The following is a 7,127-nucleotide window of genomic DNA, read 5'->3' as shown; positions in this document are numbered from 1 at the left end:
AAACATTAAGAACAAAGTACTAACACATGCAGTACCAAAACACTTCCATGCTTGCCACAACTCGGATCCTGACGAACTAACCTTTAAGGGTATTGAACTAGTCTCATTGGGCGAGAGAGGCGGTGATCTCTCCAACCTTTTATCAAAAAGAGAAATGTTCTGGATCTTTGAACTCAACACCATGCATCCAGATGGCTTCAATGAAGGCTATGAAATAGCCCCCTTTCTGTAACGTAAGCCGACTGCATTTATTTTTCCAATTTAGGCCACCTGTCTTTACCTTACTTTCTGCTATTTCCACTTCATTCACTACTTCTACCACGCCGCTATTACGATACCTCCAAAAACTACGCCAATACTACAGCCATACCACACTGGAGATGCCCAACTCCGTTCGATCTTGGAAGCCAAGCAGTGTTGGGCCCAACTAGTACATAGATGGGGAACCATCATGGAAGATTGGGTGCTGTAATTTTCTTGAGCAAGGTGCCAAGAGGTTATTACAATAACTAATAAACCCTCTATCACCCTACTATGGGAACTTCGGTGTAAATATGCTTGTAATGTTTCAAAAAAACTTTATACCATGCTACCTCCTGCACTTTGCTGGGTATGAAGTGTGTCTGCCACTATACCATCTTCAACTTGAGAGTGATTATTTTCATACTCACCGCATAACTATATCAGTATATGACTAGAAATACCAGCACTATTAAACCTGACTGTATTATGAAATTATCAATGTCTTCTTGCCAAATATCAGCCAGACATCTAATTATACTGGATGTTCTAATTATGTCCACACTTGGGACCAGAGATACCAGTAGACTTAAATATGAATACGAAATATTCGCATAAATTCTTCTTCTGAAACTTGTTTCTCTTTATTTTCGGCTATACACTCATTTCCATTATGAACGATCGTATCCAAAATGGCCGCCGTGACCACAAGACTGTACAACTAAATGTCTGGGGGAATGCACTCCAAGAAAATGGCCGCCGCTACCGCACACACGTTCCCAGCCACTGTTGTTCGATGGGAGAACAGGCGCATGCGCAATGGATGCCGGACACGGACCGTCCACAACCCGCACTCGGCGCATGCGCAATGAAGAATGCCGGACACCGGAAGTGGGGCGGACGTGACGTCACCCGCGATCCGGACAGGAAGTCCGGGACTTTGAACTTTATCAGTGTTTTTTAGAACTTTAAACACACAAAAAAAGTTATTTACAAAGCGGTTTCACTCAGCATGGTCAGACTATGCTATAGGAGTATTTCCACTATGTTTTAAATGTTTAAACAATATATGAAATCTGACACCTGTTAATTGACAGGAAGTGATGTAGCTATCACTTCCTTACTAATACAGGTATATATAGATGAGCTGTCCCAGTTGTTTGTCACCCCTTGATGAAGTCCAGATAGGACGAAACGCGTTGGGTGCTATGATACATACCCTCTCAAAAAGCTAAGAACCTTATTTATATACTTTTTATGCTGATCTTATGTCCAATTTTCTACTTTTAGGATGTTTTTTCCTCTTGTCTTATTTTAGTTTGTATTACTAATTTTATACTAACTTATGTCTTATACACAGTTTTAGTAACTTTTCTGGCTCTTTGTAATAGAGCTACTATTTTATTTGTTTTTATTGGTGCATTTTAGATTTATTAAAAAATATTTTTTTTTAATTTGAGTCTCCTATTAATATTAGACACCACTAGTCGCTTAAAACCACCTTATCCCTTTTTTTCGTTTACACTGTACATGAAGCACCTTACCAATGCTTCTTTCTTTAAGGTGTAGCTGACGCCCGATTAACACTAAGGGAGTGTCTAGAAAAAGGAGACTTTTTTGTTTATTTATAAACATCCTGGACTACATTCTAGTATAAATTGGTATCGCGGTTAAGCGCCGATAAGCTTTCCCCCATCAATATATATGTGTGCATATATAAATCCACACATATATATATTAAAATCCTAATACCATATATCCGGTATTAATCTACACACAACATGAATTACAGTAATGATATCAACATTATAATATATAATCAATACAATATTTCCCATTTATTTAGACAAACTAATCTCTCACCATATATAATAATATAATGAGCAATCCTGGAAAAAAAATGAAAAATAATGAAAAATTGGCCACAGACTATTTTAAAGAGCACATACGGATCTTAAAAAAATCAAATGAAAAAAAGTAAAAAAAAATATAGGTTTAGACAGGTTTTTAATACAGAAAAATCCATATTGGATATCGTTATTGAGGCCGCGTGGTCATAACTGTTACGTTCCTGATGCTCAGAACTGAACAGATGTAGTGATGCGAGTTCAGAGCACCAGAACGTGACGCTGAACTAAGGAGAGGTATGGGAATAGCCCCTAGCACCCTACCTCCGTTGTCTTACCCGTGTGGTCGACTCACACCTGAATGACTATGGTTTCTTGGGCCCACGGCAGCCGCGTTTGATGGGCGGATTAGGTCTGCCCAACTCCGATGCCCCCAGGTCTTAGAGAGAGACAAACCATGAACCGAGACAGGGTAATAACAAGGGGACCTCTAACTAAAACAAACAGAAGCTAGGGGCTACTAACTACCCTAAAATTAAAGGTATGTGCGGCACGCCGCCAAGGAAAAAGGACAACCGAGTTCCGGGGAGGACAGTGAAAAGCGGAAACCTCCGAAAAAACCTCCAACACAAAAGAAATACAAAGTAAAAGCGGCCTAGGCCGCAACTCGCGGCAGAAGCCGCTACTCACGAAACCGGGAGAAAACCCCAAATAACGAGAACCCTTGGATGATTGCAACAGGTTCGTTTTGGACAGGAAGGATTCCCAGGACCGGCTTCAGAACTCCAGGACTCGAGAGCCCAGGGAGCAGGATCGACCAGATACAGCCAAATCAGGAACAGACGTTACGAGGCAGGAACAGCATGCAGGAAGCTATCACCGGCGTTTGTGTGAGGCACTGAGGAGGCATATAACAGGGAACCCTCCAATGGCAGTGCAGAGCCTGATTGATGAATGTCGTGCAGCTGCCTTGCTGCACGACCAGGGGAGAACAGGTGTGAGTACTCTCATGGCAACGGGGAACGCGGTCCGCATGTGGCGTCCCCGTTGCTATGGACCCGGCGGCCCTGGGCGCACGGCGTCCTAGCGTTGCCGGGGACCCGGCGGCTATCGCGCGCACGGCGTCCCGGCGTTGCTAGGTGCCATGCGGGAGCAGACAGAGCGAGAGGTGCGGCGGCCATGACCGTTGCTCGGTCAGAGCGCGGACAAAAACCACCGCGCCTAACAGTACTCCCCCCTTGAGGAGGGGTTAAAGAACCCCTAGAGCCGGGTTTCTGAGGAAACTCCTGAAAGAATATCTTCTTAAGTATAGGAGCATGTAAATCCTTATCCAACACCCAAGACCTTTCTTCCGGGCCATAGCCTTTCCAGTGGACCAAAAAATAAAGCCGGCCACGAGAAAGCTTAGAATCTAAAACCTTCTCCACCAGGAACTCTTGTTGACCCTGAACATCCACCGGAAGTCTACCCTGGGAAATCTTCCTGGGGAACCTCCTGGAAACTATATATTTCTTCAAAAGAGAGCAGTGGAAAGTGTTGCCAACTTTAAGTGATTTAGGCAACCGCAGCCAAAAAGCCACTGGATTGACTTTCTTGACAATAAGAAACGGTCCAATAAATTTGGGTCCCAATCTAGCCGAGGGTTGTCGGAGCTTGATGTTACGGGTTGACAACCACACCTTATCTCCCACCTTAAGAGTGCACGGGCGTCGGAACCTATCCGAAAAAAAATTCTCTCGGAAGGCAGCCTTCTTCAGGGCAAGGTGCACCTTTTTCCAAATTATTCTGAGGCGGGAAGTTACGGTCAACGAAGAGCCTGGAAAATGAGGATAAAAGGAATTGGCTCTAGGATGAAAGCCCAGGACCGAAAAGAAAGGAGACTCCTTGGTGGAAGAATGGCAAGAGTTATTATAGGCAAACTCGGCCAAAGGAAGAGATTCAGACCAATCATTCCGACGTTTGGCCGAATACAGCCGTAAATACTGCTTTAATGACTGATTAACACGTTCAGTTTATCCGTTAGACTGTGGATGGTATCCAGATGTTAAAGAGAGCTTCATATTTAATGAGGTACAAAAACGTTTCCAGAAACGGGCAATGAATTGTGGTCCCCGGTCAGAGACAATATCCATGGGTAAACCATGGAGCCTGAAGACATGGCGGAGAAACAAAACTGCCAAAACTTGAGTGGAGGGTAATCGGGGAAGAGCAATGAAGTGGGCCATCTTACTAAAACGGTCTACCACCACCCAAATGACCCGGAATCCAGAAGAAAGAGGAAGGTTCACCACAAAATCCATGGAAATGTGTGACCATGGCCTAAGAGGGATGGCTAAATGCATGAGTTGCCCAACTGGCAACGATCGGGATATTATGTGCTGAGCGCAGACCTGACAAGAAAGGACAAATTCCCTTACGTCCTTGGAAAGATTAGGCCACCACACCAAGCGAGAAATTAATTCCAAGGTTTTAGTTACACCCGGATGACCGGAAACTTTGTTATCATGAAACTCAGCTAGAACAGTGCCTCTCAGAAATTCAGGGATGAAGAGACGGTCCGCAGGAGTAACTTTGTGAGCCTGCTGCTGAAGCTGGACTAGCTGTGTAAATAAATCCTGTGTGAGGCCTGCTCGGATGACAGACGATGGAACTATGGGGTTAGTTGCTGGATGGTTATTGTGAACCGGAAGAAAACAACGTGACAAGGCATCAGCTTTCGTATTCTTGGAACCGGGCCTGAAGGTGATAATAAACCTGAAACGCGTAAAAAACAGCGCCCAACGTGCCTGTCGAGCATTAAGCCGTTTAGCTGGTCAGTAAACACTGTAATGGTATGCCTAGCTCCTTCCAGCCAATGCCTCCATTCCTCGAAAGCCCATTTAACTGCCAACAATTCTCGATTACCAACATCATAGTTGGATTCTGCGGAGGAGAATTTCCTGGACATGAAGGCACAAGGGTGTAATTCCTGAGACTCCGGGTCTTCCTGAGAAAGGATAGCCCCCACTCCAACCTCTGAGGCATCTACCTCGACAATAAAGGGGAGCTCCGGGTTAGGGTGCCTGAGAACAGGAGCTGAGACAAAGGCCTGCTTCAAGGCCAGAAAGGCAGACTCGGCTTCAGGCGACCAATTGGAAGGGTCCGCTCCTTTTTTAGTCAGTGCTACTATAGGATCGACCAAATCAGAGAAGGTATGAATAAAAAGCCTATAATAATTTGCAAAACCTAAAAAGCGCTGAATTGCTTTTAAGTTCGTGGGTTGTGCCCAATTTAGGATGGCCTGGAGTTTCTTTGGTTCCATGAAAAACCCCTTAGGAGAAATAATATACCCCAGGAAGGACACTTCTGTGATGTGGAAATCACATTTCTCCAGTTTGGAGTATAAATGATTCTCCCGTAATTTTTGAAGGACCAGTCGCACATGGGTGATATGTTGTTCAACAGACTCAGAGTAAATCAAAATGTCGTCTAAATAAACGACTACGAACTTTCCTAGAAAGTCACGAAGGACGTCATTGATGAGATCTTGAAACACCGCAGGAGCATTTGACAGCCCAAACGGCATCACCAGGTATTCATAATGACCTGACTGTGTGCTGAAAGCCGTCTTCCACTCATCCCCAGATTTTATTCGGATGAGATTGTAAGCCCCTCTAAGATCGATCTTGGAGAAGATAACGGCAGACCGGAGCTGATCAAACAGTACTGAAATCAATGGCAAGGGGTAGGTGTTTTTAACAGAAATTTTATTCAGAGCCCGAAAATCAATACATGGTCTGAGCGACCCATCTTTTTTCTCAACAAAAAAGAACCCTGCACTTAATGGAGATTTCGAGGGCCTGATGAAGCCTTTTTTCAGGCTCTCCTGAATATAATCATTCATTGCCGTGGTTTCCGGCCCGGACAGGGCATATAATCTCCCCTTAGGTAAAGAGGCACCGGGAACTAAATCAATAGCGCAGTCATAGGACCGATGGGGAGGTAGTACATCCGCATTACCCTTGGAGAAAACATCGGTAAAGTCCTGATATTCCAAAGGAATAAGTTCTGGGGTGACTGCCGCAACCCAGACTGGACGGGAAATACACTCCTTAACACAAAAGGGACCCCATTGGGAAATCTCCCGAGACCGCCAATCTATGGTGGGATTATGAAAGGCAAGCCAGGGGTGACCCAAAACTATGGGGACAGCCGGACAATGGGTAAGGTAAAATTCGATTTTCTCCGAATGTAGGGCCCCCACTGTCAGTTGTACTGGAGGTGTGCGGTGAGTGATTACCCTATTAGAAAGCGGACCACCATCCAAGCCGTGCATGGTGATACGTTTATCCAAAGGTATCTGTGGAACGCCCAAAGCCTGAGCCCAACCAAGATCCATGAAATTTCCCGCAGCTCCACTGTCGACGAAGGCCGACACCAATGAACTGAGGCTACCAAAGGAAATTTTTACAGGAACTAATAAGGAATCATTTGAGGAGATTAACTGCAGACCCAAGTGAACCCCCTCACTACTCACTTGGTCAGAGCGTTTCCCTGCTTATTCGGGCAATTACGTGCGATATGTCCCTTGCCACCACAATACAAACAAAGACCAGAATTTAGCCTTCTGGTTCTTTCCTCTGGGGACAGCCGGGAGAGACCCATTTGCATGGGCTCCTCGATGTCCTCAGGAAAAGTATATACACATGGACTAGGCCTAAAAGTAGCTCCTCTTTCAGCCCTCCGCTCTCAGAGACGACGATCAATTTTAATAGTGAGCTCCATGAGTTTGTCTAGAGTCTCAGGAGCGGGGTACTGAAGGAGACTGTCTTTAATAACTTCAGACAAACCGAGGCGAAACTGACTGCGCAGGGCCGGGTCATTCCAGCCACAGTCGTTCGACCAACGGCGAAACTTGGTACAATACGCCTCTGCTGGATTTTTCCCTTGCTTAAGTGCACGCAGGTGGCTCTCAGCTGATGCTTCTCTATCAGGGTCATCATACAAAAGGCCTAAGGACTTAAAAAAGGCATCTACTGATAGCAAGGCAACATCATCCGC

At 45.1% G+C, this 7,127-nt stretch overlaps 1 pseudogene; it reads left to right on the top strand.

The window, feature by feature from the left end:
• Positions 1 to 356: 356 nt before the first annotated feature.
• LOC134946068 (5S ribosomal RNA) lies at positions 357 to 475 on the top strand (annotated as a pseudogene).
• Positions 476 to 7,127: the final 6,652 nt, after the last annotated feature.

This window comes from Pseudophryne corroboree, chromosome 7, assembly GCF_028390025.1.
Source record: "Pseudophryne corroboree isolate aPseCor3 chromosome 7, aPseCor3.hap2, whole genome shotgun sequence".
In the NCBI taxonomy this organism is placed as follows: Eukaryota; Metazoa; Chordata; class Amphibia; order Anura; family Myobatrachidae; genus Pseudophryne; species Pseudophryne corroboree.
Note: the sequence above shows the minus strand (reverse complement) of the source record. Positions and strands in the feature narration are given on the sequence as shown.